This window comes from Haliotis asinina, chromosome 1 (assembly GCF_037392515.1).
Source record: "Haliotis asinina isolate JCU_RB_2024 chromosome 1, JCU_Hal_asi_v2, whole genome shotgun sequence".
Taxonomy (NCBI): Eukaryota; Metazoa; Mollusca; class Gastropoda; order Lepetellida; family Haliotidae; genus Haliotis; species Haliotis asinina.
In genome coordinates, this window is record NC_090280.1 from 99,250,057 (window position 1) to 99,266,441 (window position 16,385).

General features: G+C 39.2%; 1 protein-coding gene across 2 annotated transcripts in view; it reads right to left on the minus strand.

Annotated features, from left to right (window-relative positions):
- The window catches only part of LOC137256362 (leupaxin-like), a 298,728-nt gene that overhangs the window by 255,578 nt on the left and 26,765 nt on the right, over positions 1-16,385 (minus strand). The gene's annotated exons all lie outside the window — the stretch shown is intronic.

Below are 16,385 nucleotides of genomic sequence, written 5' to 3' on the forward strand. Positions count from 1 at the left end.
ACCCTGAAGTAAAAGATTGCTCTTGGCTTCATGTGAACTTGTTTTGTATACATGTTTTCATTAGGAAATCTTTAATTTTTGGACCAAATGTCACTCTAGCTGCAAACTTCACCTTGCCTCGTCCAGACACCAGACTAATAATTTACAGACTGCTCAATGGAGTTGGAACATTGCTGACAACTGCATTAAACAGTTCCCTCCTCCCATCAGAGTTCTAGACAGACAGCTCCATTCTCTGCCTCACACCTCTGGGATGGGCTGGTCCTGGATGTGTATACACAAACTGGCTGCTGTAGCCTCCCAGGTGGAGCAATGCATTACCAGGATGAAGGAATGTTGGGAGAGTAAAGAGGAACATGCACAAACAAGATGGCACCCTGTGATTTCCTGCTGAAGGAAATTAGCTGTAGCCATCAGAAATGTGTTGAAGCAGTAACACAGGTTAGTGTTATGCAACGAGCCTCCAGGTAACAGAACTCCAGGTGTGAATGCATGGGCTCATGCTTTATGTTAATCAACTCTTTCACAAGCTAAACAAAGTGTCTTAAGAAAACATCTTTTCATCTCTCCATGATTATGTAAACAACGCTTAAAACGTTCAAGCTAACAGTTCTTTCATACAACAACAATAGAACGAATTCAATTTTAAAGCCATTATAAGGAAGTCTGCATATATCACACCCAGGACATACAAATGAACATCTGAATGTATCATTAACAATCTCTCCAAGAAAGATGATATCAACATTAACTTCTGTTGTAACATACTGCTCTAACATCCTTCCTTCTTCAATGAAACCTCCACATCCTTCTTCTGACAAGCTGATACTGGACCCAAGATTAAATTCTCCCTCACCTTTCCTCATCATGACAATCAACGTTGGTTAAACATTGAATTTCTTTGAGTGACTTGTTTTCAAATATCAAAGACCTGACAATATTAAAAATCAATGTTTTGAGACATTTTCACCTTATCTCTACTCTGAGAGCTGAAATGAGCAAATTTATTATCATCAAAAAGAATAGATGTAACATTACTAACAAATAAGTTTGTAAAGGACTTTTAAAGTATCTATTATTTGGTGTGGTGATCGCATGGGCCCAAACTCCTTATCATACCTTGAACTTTGACAGGTTTGTTATCAAATAATGTGCTCGATGTTTAGGTCTTCTGATTCTTTGCTTACAACTGTAAATAACGTACAAAATACTAATGGAAAATGGAAATAGTAGTTGAGTGAACAAGATATCTGGCAAGTAATTATATACATTCTTCACTGACAACAAGGGTTTATTTGGAAATGCTGCCATGACATGATAGATTAATTGTAAGGATGTGAGTATTATACATCCATGGGCCTAGCTGTCAGTACTGCTTAGAGAAGCCTGCCTTTATCCTTGACATTACGCCAGGTCTAGCATCATCACACACAACAGTCACCAACAGCACAGGACAGGGCCATTACATTTCATTATTCGTTTACAACTTAGTACAGAAAATACTGTCATAATCATAACCTTCTAGATGAACTTACCAGACCAAACAGGATTTTACTATTCTCAGGCATCAGACAAGTGACAGCAGACCAATAAAAACACACATAATGTCTTATTTCAGCCCATTTTCTTATTTCTATATGTTGCATTTCTTACAGTTCTCAATCTCTCTAAACATATGTGATGATAAGAAACTTTGCAATTACAATGCTACTACCGTCATAACATTTCTTTGACATTCAATACCCCAGCTGACTCAGCCAGAAAACTTGCACAACTGAACATGTGTGTGTCTGATTCTAACCCAATAAGACCATGTATAAACTGGGCTCAGTTTACTATGAACTCCCGCTGGCAGGTAACCCTAACCACAACATCATCTAGTTCATGTCTGTTGATGGACGCTTGGGGTCCTGCTCAGCACTTCTAACTAGCACCAAGTGCTCTAGACTGAAAACTGTTTACAACAGACATGTGCCAAAATGTGCTTGTTTAATGCAACCAGTCCCTTTAAACCATCCATTTAAGAGATGTGTTGGCCTATTTTATTTTCCATGGAGTGAGTGAAACAGCACGTAAGTGATTATCGTTAAACATAACATGAGTAATATTATTTACTGTGAGTCTGTCTTTATGGATGTACTGACAACAGACCTATGGCCAGTCCTGCGCCATCATGGTGTTATTTTAGACAACTTTTCTGTGATGTGAACATATTTACTGAAAAAACAGTTCATAGTTAAAAAATATAATATAATGAAAAGGAGCCCTGAGACTTACTTCAGCTCTCAAAATCTAGACTTGCCAAATTTTTCAGACTTCGAATCAAGGTCTGTATCACAGACTAAGTGTTATCTTTACCGCTGCATTCCTCTTCTGTTTGAATCATTAAAACAAGAAAGTCTGTCATTATTCACATAAAGAAGGAATAAGAATATATTCTAAAACCATTATGTTCTTTAGAACAGAGGAGCTGACATCCATAAAAATAAAAAATTGACCAACGTCTCCCCGATGACCTGAACTCATCATCCAACCTTATTGCTCGGAAAAATTTTATTTTTCATTCAATGCCAAAATGTAAGAGAAAACATTAAAACTGCTTATAATTCATTGGACCAGTTGTCAGGGAAATACAACGCTAGAACTCCCAATGAGAATTGCAACTTATCTGAGGATCTGCTTGACTACCTGTGTTATGTCTTTTCCAATAGTGGACTTATCTGGGTCGACATCTGCCTTTTGCAGACAGTTGACACCACAAGTTGTCAAGTAAATAGCACTGTTACAAGACGGAACTTCCTCAACATGCTTAAGTTGTCAGGTAAATAACATCATTACAAGTAGCATTTACCACTAGTAGTCAGGTGGGTAGCATCATCTTATTACATAATGCCTTCAGGCTCATCCAAAATGTCTTAGTTTATTTATATAAACGAAATCAAAAGATCAGAATTTGTCTGTTTTGAATCAAGATTGAAAAAAATCATGTTTTCACACCAACATTAAAATGTACAACAATTATTGCTGAACTAAATATATCTGAATAGAAAACTATGCTCAAAATGAACCTCTCTAAATAAAACAACCAATCCCTGCTTGAAAGATAACTGGTACTGGCTATGTCTATAAACCAGATCACAACTTCACCAGTCTGTTCACAACGAACCAATGTAGTTTCACATTCTCACACTTTGTGGTTTCAGAGACACAAGTTTTCCTAGATTCTTTGATATTTGAGAAGGTCATCTTCAGCACAGGGTGAAGAATTCCCTTGAAACACTTGTTGACAATTAGCTCTGAAACATCCCACCCAGAAAATCCTGTAAACTCTCCACAATATCTGTGTAAACAAGAGAGGCAAGCCATAATTACATGGAGGTGTTGCCACTTTGTAATATCACTTCCCTCTTGCCAGATGGTCCATATGTACATCAGCTTAACTGCTTACATAGTAGCAACTAAGACATATTTCTATTATCATAAGAAACCTTTGCCCAAATCAGATGCCCCCTATATAATTCTGTCTATATTATGAACAATGTGATGATGAATCTTAGGGTTTGTAAGAAACCTTTGCCCAAATCAGATGCCCCCTATATAATTCTCTCTATATTATGAACAATGTGACGATGAATCTTAGGGTTTGTAAGAAACCTTTGCCCAAATCAGACGCACCCTATATAATTCTCTCTATATTATGAACAATGTGACGATGAATCTTCATGTTTGTAAGAAACCTTTGCTAAAATCAGAGTCAATATTGAGATAAGAAAGTAGCAGTTTTGTTTACCATGTCTACATTTCACACAAACCCAAGTGAGTGAGTGAGTGATTTGGATTTAAAGTCAGTAAGTTTGGATTAAAAAGGTCATTCTTTCTACTCTGGTGAAACACAAATGTATGGCCTTTATAAACCAGATAACACCCAGGCAAATCTGGGATTCAAACCAGTGATCAAAGGTCGACATGGGGCTCCATGTGTCCTAACTATAAGAACTGTGGCCACTGCGCCAATCTTGGCCCTAAGGCTACACGGCTATGCTGAACATAGAAATTCAGGAGCTCTGAGAAAGGTTGCATACTTGCCTCCGGCTGAAAACATATTCGTGTAATAACCCAGCAACAAAGCTGTATGATGTTCCAAAACAAGCTCCGTTCAGCTCTTATGTGATGACAGAAAACATGTCTGTTTTTCACGCATCAAACCCTGAGTGCAGAATCTGACATGAGGGTCATCACAGGCCAACTGCCGTAGCACATGTGCTTGCAGCTTCAAGACTCTCTGGCAACAAGCACCTGCACTGATCACACATATATACTGAACAACACATAGCATGATGGTCAACAGGATGGAAGAAATAGATGACCAGCAGCTTCCATATTTTGTAATCAGCCGTTACAGAAGTTAAGTGAATAATGGGCGAGTGAGTTATAGAAGTTAAATGAATAATGAGCGAGTAACGTTTTATGCCTATTTTAGTACACACTGAGGCTACCACTAACTAGGCTTTCAATCACTTCACCCAACATCAGAATCATGAAACTCTAAACTGACTGAACAAATAATGTAATGATTACAACATTTCTGGCATTGCATTAAACAATCAACCACAGTGAGTGAGTGTGGTTTTACTCTGTTTTTAGAAATATTCCAGCAATATCACGACAAGGACACAAGAAATGGGCCTCACACATGTGGGAAATCAAACCTGGGTCTCCAGCATGACAAGCAGACACTTTAACCATTAAGCTACCTCACGGCCAGCCAACAGTGAAACCAACAAGAAGTGAATATAAATTGCTGGCAATGAATTGTGAACTGTTATGAACAGGATAAAGCTGAGTATACTTCAGCCAAAGGATTTTGCCTGTCCGTTTGTATGCTGTATAATGCTGCCTTCAGCAATATTCCAGCTATGTGGTCTGTGTATAATCGAGTCAGGACCAGGCAATACAGTGATCTCAATAATTAGGATAAAATGACACGAGTCAACCAAGTCAGCGAGTCTGGCTCCCTGATCTCTGGTATTTTCTTCTGGACGACTCCTAAGGCAAAGCAAGCATCCTAAGCTAAAACGCTGAATCAGCAACAATTCTGTTCAAACTTATCAGCTAGGCGGACATCATGGACAGTAGTGGTCAACATTGTTGTGTATGCCTACTGACCCACTTGATAAGGATGAAGGTTCAAAAGGGAGTTGATTCTCCTCTTTGTTTTTCAAATTCTACAAAATGAACTGATCTGAAACACTACACCTCACAATCCTGAATTTCCAGTGAGGTGTTTGGGGTTTGGGGTCTTGGATGTGAATTTCAGGGTCAAGTCACATGTCTGTGAAACATGATGGACCACTGAGGCACAACACCTTGCCTACAGTACAATCCTTAATGTCAGGAAGGTGTGGACCTACCTGTACAGCCGATGGACCACTGTGGCACAAAACCAAGCCCACAATACAATCTTCAATGTCAGGAAGGTGTGGACCTACCTGTACAGCTGATGGACCACTGTGGCACAACACCTAGCCCACTCTACAATCCTCAATGTCAGGAAGGTGTGGACCTATATGTACAGCTCAGTGAACCAATGTGGTACAACACCGAGCCCACAGCACAATCCTCAGTGTCAGGAAGGTGTGGGAGGCATCCCTACTGAGCTGGAATGAGGAAATGTGGATCTCACCTGTGACAGGCTGTTATTTCTCTGCCTGCCCATGAACCTAAACCTTAGCTAGCTTTATCCAAAATATCCACTACAAATACCACACGACCACCACATGTTATGGCTACTGTACTTGTTCCTTACTGGTCAGTTAGTCTGAACAAGAACCACTACATGAAACAGACACATCACTGAAACACGTACACTTGAACTACACCAAAACAAGACATTAGTTACACTTTCCACCCACATTGGTATGAGGTATTTCAGGATGAAGCTTACAAAGGTCAGAGGTCCTCGACAATCTGTTCATACAGCATGAGTCTGTATGACCCAGGAAGGGCATGCTGGGAAGGGTGCTCCAGGTGTGAGGGAAAGAACATATACCATGCTCTATCCTGACAGCTCAAGGCCAAGTGAGGTGAAACACGATTTGGATCGAACTTACGATAATGACTAATGCATATTAATGAATTTGCAAGTACTCCTTGAATTGACATAAACAGCATAAATGGTTTTAACATCATGATAGAAAAGTCTTGTTTGACAAGAATGTGAAAAGACTATCCTAAAGTTGCTAACAAATATATGACACTAAAACTTTCAAAATTGAATTTAAGAAACTGCTATCTGCCAAAAAGGAGCAAATTATTTGGGCCGTTGGGTGACATAATCTGCCATTCATAATAATGTTCCTGCACAATATAACCAGTATGTAGCCAAACAGCCATCATATACATGTGCATAAGGTTTGGTTTTATTCTGCTTCTAGCAATAATTCAGCAATATTACAATGGGGGACACCAAAAATGGACTTCACACATTATACCTATGTGGAGAATCTAAGCTAGGCCTTTGGCATTACAAGCAAACACTTTACCCACTTGGCTACCCCTCTGCCCCACAGCAATTCATGTACAACAAACTGTTCAAGACTTAAAAATGCATTACATCAATGACATCTACCATCTTGTGGTAGATTTGACATGTACAAATATACTAAACAATACATTAATCATACCAAATGCGGCTCCTAGTCTCATGTGTCTTGTGTTACCCTGTCAAGGCACAAGACCCCTCCGAGCCAAAGACTGCTACAAATGAGGTACACTATTTATTCCTGATATCAGGATAAGTGGGCTAATATATTAAGTGGAAACTAGCTAGGGTTCCCTGTATCTACTGATAGATATAAACATGAGGCATTATATCTCCCTAGACCTGCCACACTCGACTCAAGTCAGCATCCTCCGCAAACATCCTGATGATTCAACTTCTCTCAGTTTTGCAACATACGCTTATGTGAAGATACAACTAACAGGATCAGGTGGGCGTGCTCACTGATTGCTCCATGTCATCTTAACCCATGCACAGATTGATGCTCATGATATCAGTCACCGGATTGTTAGATCCAACCTGATTATTTACAAACTGACATCACAGTGAATCCTGCATCAAAAGCAAACACAACAATGTTTGTGTTCCTAATCCCCGCACTGAGCAAGGAATGGTTTGTTCCTCTCTGCCTGAAACTGTGCTGCTGTGACCTCAGTTCACCTCAACTGAAAAGATGGCATGTACCTGACATTCTAGATATGCAGGATGACTGCTGAATAAATACAAGATGATTATTCCCTAAGCAGCCAGGTGATTATAGCTGTATTGCCCTTAGCTGGCAACACTGTATCAACTTCCAACACACAGGTGGAGGGAGTAGCCCCACACACTACAGACATGAGATGAAAACCTTGAAACACATTAGCAGCTGGGAACTTAAAACAAGGAGCTCTTGACAACAACACTCTCTCCACGATGACTTGCTTATTCTTTCTTATGCCTATCATGAACAGTATAAACCCTGTTTTACTGACACAAAGATCATACTCTTTACTGAACTACTCTTTTCCAAACTTGATATGTTTTCCTTCTTCTCATGGAATCTTGTTGCTAGGAATGTTGTAGAAAAACAAATTTCTGTTTACCATGTCCACTCCTTGAACTTCTCAGCTGATATCAGTTTCCATACATCACAATTTTTACATACTTTATACTGAGGATACAGTGGTTGAAGTCAAGGATGCAAGTCAAGGTGAGCCTAACGTAACCTTCAGGTTAGGGGATCCCTAGAATCCGTTACTGAAGCAGCATAGACCCCACAACATATCCAGACATGGACCCTGTCAGGTTTTCAACACATTCTACTTATACATATAGACTCTCATCACCTTATATGCCAGAAATGAAACTGACTAAAATCTGGCATCTGATAAAATGCCTGTAACATGCTGACAGGAACTATATCAAGCATGAAATTTCAAGTAGATAACACAAAACACCTTTCAGAAAGAGATGAAGTGGAGTTTGACGTTGTTTTCAGACTACTGCACTTACATAACAAAGTGCAAGCATGTATGATGGGGCATTATAGAGTTCTCCAAGTTAAACAAGTTCATGTGTTATCCCCTTGTGCCAAGGAAAAACTACCACCTTCTTGAGTTTCCAGGTAAGACATCAGATTGGGGATAAAAAACAAAACACCAACTTTCTCCTCTCCAAGCAGATGATCCCTATCCATTGGATCTTTGTGGTGGTTCCCATGCTGACAGAGTTTTACCGTGTCTATAAACTACAATTTATAGTAGGAACCTAGTGGCAACTGTTTTACTGCAACAACAGGAGAGTCAAACAATCTCCTACTCTCTCATCCTGTTCAAGCAGTTATACAATGTTCCATGATACCTCGGAATATCATACTGCCAACACTTACTGCTGCAGTTTCCAATAATACCTCAGAATATCATACTGCCATTACCTACTGCTGCAGTTTCCAATAATACCTCGGAATATCATACTGCCAACACTTACTGCTGCAGTTTCCAATAATACCTCAGACTTTCATACTGCCATCACTTACTGCTGCAGTTTCCAATAATACCTCGGAATATCATACTGCCAACACTTACTGCTGCAGTTTCCAATAATACTTCGGAATATCATACTGCCAACACTTACTGCTGCAGTTTCCAATAATACCTCAGAATATCATACTGCCATTACTTACTGCTGCAGTTTCCAAAAATACGTCAGAATATCATACTGCCATTACTTACTGCTACCGCAGTGTTGGCTCAAGAGAGGGTTTTGACTCATCAAATTCAGTGAGGACCCCCTCTATTTCACATCTGCCTATCTGTTTAACATTGGAGGGGGTCCAGAAACATTATTTTCATCAATTTGGGAACACTCAAAATTTCACCCAAATCTAACACTGCTACAGTTTCCAATAATACCTCGGAATATCATACTGCCATCACTTACTGCTGCAGTTTCCAAAAATACCGAATTTAAACCAGCCATCAAGGCATATCTTGCAACGATGCTTAATTCTCCTGATTGTCTAAGTGACTGACAGTTCAAGCTGTCAATCATCTCCCAATGTGCATTACACTGCCAAGAGACCAGAGAAGCACATGCAGAGCAACCAGTGTGATCCCCATCCACACCCTTGTGTTGACCCACCAATTACAGTTTCCTCTTAACTAATTACAAGTCATTCCAGGCTTTGCGGCCCTCTGAAGGAGGAAACAGTGACTGGGTCTCATTAGCACTAAAGAGCTTTGTTACTCATTGCAGTTCTTGCTCAGCATGTTTCACCAACTGTGTGTAAGATGACTCTCTCAATAGTCTCAACTGCTGGCTGTCCATCTAAGCACATTTTACTTTAAAGGTGGAGGTCTGCCTGACTGATAGAGTTTGTGGCATGCAATATACTTAATCACTGGCCAGGCAGATTAGTCAATGTCTTTTCACTTAAATGAAATAATAATAACTATGTGCACCAAGCCAGTTTTGAGTGCTACCCATTTCATATGGATATTCTTAAAAAGTATTCATTTATATCTGGGTATTTCCACTAGCAGATTTACTTGTATTTGTGGTTTCTGTGTTTTAGTGAAAAATACTCCTCTAAATGTTGAATTTCAGCCTGACTGACAAAGACATATATCAGTAACTTGTATGTGGAGAACAGAACCTAGACCACCAACAGAGCAAGCTACCACTGGGCCACTCAGCCACCAAATAGGTACATAACTGACCTTTCACCTTGCAGTTTACATAAGGAGAACTAAACCGAGTGGGCTGCCAACCGGGCTACCCTGCCACACATGTACAGGGCCATGCAACCATGACAGCACTGATACACCATGCCACCCACTAATTTTGTTACAAGTGAAGAATGAAACCTATAGCATCATCAATACAGGATAACACACCACCAACTGGGCTACCTTGCCAGACAAACACTGGACCACATAGCCATCAAACTACCCATGCCTTGTGTCAACCATCAGTGACTCGCAGATGGAGAATATGAGACCTGAATGTCAGACTACTTCTATATGTCAATATCAACAAGGTTTATTGATCTTCCCTTGATTGCTTGTGATCCCTCCCCTCCTATCTTAATGTCCTCCCACAGTGGTTCCCAATGCTGACTGACAAATTCTTCATAACAACGGATCAAATGCAATTTATCAAGGCTTCCTTAGCAAATACTTCGCAAGGTATATTCAGAATATAGCCTAATCTGAATCAGAATTTCCAAACCAACATCACATGCACACAGACAGACACTGTCTATTTATGTATGTCTGTGCTGTATATTTGTTGTTGCCATGTGACAATGGCCCTCTTGCTTGTTTATCAAATAACATCTGAATCATGCAAATCACTGGTTGATATTATGAGCACCACTGTATCAGGTTAAGAGTGAGTGAGTGAGTGAATGAACTGAGTTCTACGCTGCTTTTAGAATATTCCAGAAATATTGTAGGAAGGAACATCACAATTGGGCTTCACACTTTTCCCATGAAGAGAATCAAACCAATGCCTTTGGCATGACAAGCAAATGCTTGACCAACTAAGCTACCCTACTGCCTCATCACGTTACAAGAACATCAACCAAGCTATTAAGCCTAACCACCCAATACATAAAGTCATCTCTTTCAACCTTGGCTGGCTAAAAACACTGAAAAATCAAACCAATGCCTTTGGCATGACAAGCAAATGCTTGACCTACTAAGCTACCCTACTGCCTCATCACGTTACAAGAACATCAACCTAGCTATTAAACCTAACCACCCAATACATAAAGTCATCTCTTTCAACCTTGGCTGGCTAAAAACACTGAAAATCGAAAGACATATAGTCTTAATTTCCTCACACAATACACAAATCTATGTCATTTTTCATATTCACATTTAATTATGTTCAGAATGCTGTTTTGTTAGTAATCCACACATTAATATGTAACCTTTCACCATGATGTCAAATATGATTTAAACGTTTTTGCCATTTTTGCTCAAAGACACTTCTCTGATATTGATCAACAATCAATTGATATTTAGCACATGGTTATTGATCCCTATGATCTATTGACAGCCAGCACAAGTGCTGAGGATTGATTCTGACTGTGATCCCCACACTGCTGCTGAGGAATGGCATCACAGGTAGCATGACTACTTGTCCACCATCAGGGTGAGTCACCTCTCTGACCTCCTTATTGTCATCTCAATAAACTGATCACAATGAGGACCATATCCACAAAGTTTTCACAGCCCTATGTCATTCGCAAGACTGTGATAAAACTATATAATTGGTATAGCTTGTAACGCTACAAAGACTTCATACAACTGGACGATGATCTCTGATTCAGCTTTAACATGTCGAGAATGTGAGAGAATGTTACTATTTTGCAGCCTTCACAATGTGAAAGAGAAAAAACTCTTGGAAAGAAATATGAGTGCATGAGTCTTTAACAAAATTCCAGCAATATTACAGAGGACACCAGGAATGGGCTTCACAAACTGTGCCTGGTGGGAGGTCAAAGTCGGGTGTTGGGTGTGCAATGAACCCTTCAACCATTAGGCTACCCTACCATCCTGAAAGGAGTGGGACGGAACAGTTAACAATTTCAGTCACTGACTGAAAAGGAAAAAGTAATTTTACAAATATATTTATAATTCAGGATTTGATTTTTAGGAATTTACAGTTTCAGTAAGTTGATCACATTGTGCCAACCAGACCCAACATGATGTTTGTCTCCCGACACTGTGGCAGCATGTTCAGTTTAGGGTCAGCATGTGACACACTATTATCACCAGAAATCTTCTGAAACAGATATTTTACTTAGTCTGCCACAATCTAGTGTCTGAAGTCACAGACTGAATATGTAAATCGAGACATTAAATACGTCTGGCATGAATGATAAGACATGAATAATTTCCTCTCTTCCTGCCAGAGCCTGAGTATCTGAGCCTAATTCTACAACATGATTATAGCACCACAGCTGCTGTAAAAAAGTGTAAGTCCAAGTGCAGGTGTTGCTACTGTCTACGCATAAAGATCACTGAACTGAGGTCTGGAAAAATCACATGCCTCACACTGTTTTACTGCCATAACGCTTTCCCTGTTAATTAATACAAAATTCAGTACTATTCCAGCTACAAGACAGATGTCTGTGAATAATCCATTGAGGATCAGATAATCCAGTGATTGATGTCATGAGCACAAACTTATGGACTTGGGATATGATGACAGCACATCTCATTGCACTCGGTCACATCTTAAAAACAAGCCTTGCACATGACTTCTTGGGCTGCACTACATCAGTGTTGTTGTTATCTTGGTGGAAAAACTTAACATCTACCGACAAATTTCTCTTCTTAAACATGTTTCCCTCCAGTTGCAATCTCTCCTATATCCAACATGAAAATGGCAACGAAATACACTTACACTGGCACTATTGCCAACAAGTTAGATGCCTCTATGTCCAAGGAAAACATAAGTAGCCTCCAGGTATTTCTGTATGATAGCAGATATGTGAATACACAGTCATAGTCTTTCAGTTAGTGCTGGGAATCGGAAACCATATCCACTATCGATTATCGGAGAACTTGTGGTGAAAGATTATGAATTAAAATCGAAATATATAGATTTTTAATGCAATATCACTAATTATATGAGTTTCTGCCAGTTTTTTTTTTCTAATTAACAGATTTTATTGTATAACTAATACTACCATGCAATAAAATGCCTGCATGCAAGAAAGACACTGGAACTGTAATTAAACAATAAAAGTGGTTAAAAATCTACAAGGTGCATAACTTTGCGTTTTTGAGCACGTTTGTTCGTGAATAGTCTTCAGATTTAAGGGTCAACTTACATCATTCAAGTGCCTTATACTAAAACAACCAAATTCTTTTCAATAGAAGACATGTTTTTACAATCGATCATTATTCTTAATCCTTCTTTCCATAGATTTTTGTATTAGTTTCGATCATCAAAACACCATTACTTTCAGTCAATGCACAGCACTACTGTGGCCTATTACACATGGCCAAATATCTACAGCTGGGTCTGTATATCACTATAACATCACCTACACATATTGATGTTTTCTGATTTTGCCAAAAGCCTGATCCCCTGCACCAAGCAATAGAAACACTGTGTGTTCATTGACATATTATGTCCATTGCACATTTTTAACTGTTTACAGTCCAAAGTCAATCAGTAAAAACATCTGTGAGTAGCGATAAAAAGTAATCTAATTATGTTATTCCTTCTTCCTTGATTGTGTGATGGAGAAAAGCTTATGCCGTGACATTCATCCTGTTTCTCTACACGATAGGATACGTTATGCACGCCCGGTTGTATTGAGGATGTGAATCACCAGCAGCAGCTAAGTGGCCATACAACAATTGGGAACATTGAAAGGTAGATTATATGTTTCAATACAGGCACATGTAGACACATGAGATGCACTGACGAACACTGTAAGCAGCAAGAGACATACACACATAACAGAGTGGGGACAGGACATACAGATATATAGTTTGCGGGCAGGGGCGCCAGGGTCTTTCAGGCATAACTGCATAACTGGCAATGAGACGAAAAGGCAGTTATGATCACTGAGACTTAGTTTGGTCAATGTTTCTGCACATACATCAGCTGTCATGCTTACATGACAAGTGTCTCCATCAACATTAATGCACATTGACAAGTATTCTCGAAAATGTCACTTTCTTCAGTTACTCTATTTCTTTCAAATCTAATTATCAAACCCTAATGTCCCCTCTGTTTGCCTTATCTTTCACTCAAATCACCACAAACTTCAAATGGCCAGGCAGGCCCCATGTGTGTGAAATACGCAATATGTCAGAATGTGCAGGTTGAATCTCCACAACAGCATCAGAGATCTTTTCACAAGTGCAGACTTTGTGTTTCTCCAAACAAGGGAGTGAGGGCAGGTGATTAATACATTTCTTTCAGCATGTACCTCAGGGCATTTACAAAGTTAGGTGTACACTTTGGAACTTATGGTATGCATGAAGAATAATACTTTTTACACACATTTGATATGTGAATGTCATTTCACCACGAGTTAGATTATACGATTCTTCCAGTCTTCATCCTTTTCACTTTCTGAATCCAAAACAAATGAATTTAGGAATAAACTCTCCACTCATTATTTCCATACGTGCAGTGTTCATGTACTCAGGCATGGATGTGAAAAACACTATGAGCAGTTTTGTCAAAACATACGATTTCTAAGCGTAATCTTCACTCATTGGTATGCTTTTCCAAACATTCTGACCATGTCACATTCTTGCTTTAACAGTTTACAGCATGTTTTGACAGTATTCCAGTCTTACCATGGTGAGTCATTTTGTTGTGAGGAGAGACTAGAACCCTGAGCGAATGTTGTGCCAAGCTGAAGTAGAATATACAACAGACATTTCCAACTGAATCCAAGTGTATTGATAATTCTTCAATATCAGCATTATGTACTCCTTATTTACTCATTACAGGAGTACAGGAAAACCTCAGAGTACATTTAGAGAACTGAATCAGTGAATGAGTACCAGTTTACTTGAGTTTTGTTTTGTGTAAACATGGTCAATAAACAATGAAACAATACTTATTCAGATAAATATGTCTGTAAATGATTCCTACACTGTATGTCATTGCGGTGATGCATATCTGCCTTGTTTTCTAAAGTATTTCTTACAATAATGTGCGTATTTTATATCCGTACAAAAACCGATACGGCCTTCATCTGAAGTCCTGGTATTGTAAATACTCCTATCTAGACAAAACACACAAGACCTGGGACATACATGTGTTACAAAGAAGCTGTATAATAGCATTCATTTCTCTACTCCTGCAGCCACTCACAAAACACAACAGCATATCAATGATTTGGCTTCTGTACTTAAATATGCAAACAAAAAAAACCCTAAGTATGGTCGTAAAATGCAAATTTAAACAACTTTGACTACCAACATGAATGTTATATATGGACACATATGTGTAGGAGTTTATGATTGAAATTTAAAGATTAAGTGGTGTCTCCATTGAAAAACCATTGAAGATTCCGACAATTTTCAACACACTGAATAGCATGGTAAGCAATGATAACCGTGTGTCCAGGTATGTATGTACATCACCTCATGTGACCCAATGCATCATCTCCAGATCTCAGTGTCCAGGCTGACCCTGGGGGTCAAACCCCTGACACTTGTCACGATGCTGCTTTGTTTTACATCCTTGACCTAGAAGACTCTGTATCCCACTGACCCCTGGAGTGTGCAAGGCAAGGCCCAATAATCACCCATACAATGTAAGTATCACCGGATATTGTTATATGGTAATGAGGAAAAGGGTTTAGAAATTAACTTTCATATTTGCAACTCTGTTACTTTTCAAAAACATACTGTCAGCAACATATTACTAGCAGTCAGTGTGTAAATGTCACTAGTGCTTCCTGAAGTCTACTATTCTCAGGATACCTAGCATCTTACATTTGGGTCTTGAGAAAGCTACATCAAAAATGGATCTATGAAGCATCATTTAAAATATAATTCTGTACATCAACAATCAGGAAAATTTAGGATGAGAAATTAAGTAAACATAACAATTTAGATGAAGAGGGAAGTGAAAAAGATGACAGAATTATTTTAATAATAGGAGTTCACTCAAAACATCTGTACCTCACCTCCCACAGAATATTTTCCTAAACTTCCAAACAGTCAAAACACATTCTTGTTGAAATCAAGCTATCTGGGAAAACCAGCAGTTCACACCTCACTTGACTTCACACCCTAACCTCTCACCGAGATCAAAGGACAATACAGCAGATATACACATGTAATGGACAGAGATACTTGGTACACAGACATCTTGCACATGTGATGTACAGGACAACAACCTTGAAAACCCTTCTGGTCAAGACTGTTGATTTTACTACTCCAGGACACTACCGCAAGAGAGATGCCTCTTCACACAAGTGCACCACACCACCTGAGGCAGTCAAAGTGACATTTACATCCACGGTATTTGAATAACTTGACAATGTTCCTGCAGTGCACAGCATAATGGACAACACACACTTTCCCCACTGAAAGTCCTGAATAGATGCAATGGGGGATTCCGAAGACCAGGAGATTGCAGGAACTATATTACTCATCTCAAGCTGGAATATTTCTACTTAATTCACTCTGACAAATTAAAAGGCACTGGCCTCAACATGCTCAAAGGAGAAGTTAACCTCACATGACCGAATGGTAATCAAAAAGATGAACTGAGGCATGAGGTTATCTTCTTACACAGCAGCAATGAATTAATATCTGCAGCTATGTTCAAAATTCAATCAAAAGATTGC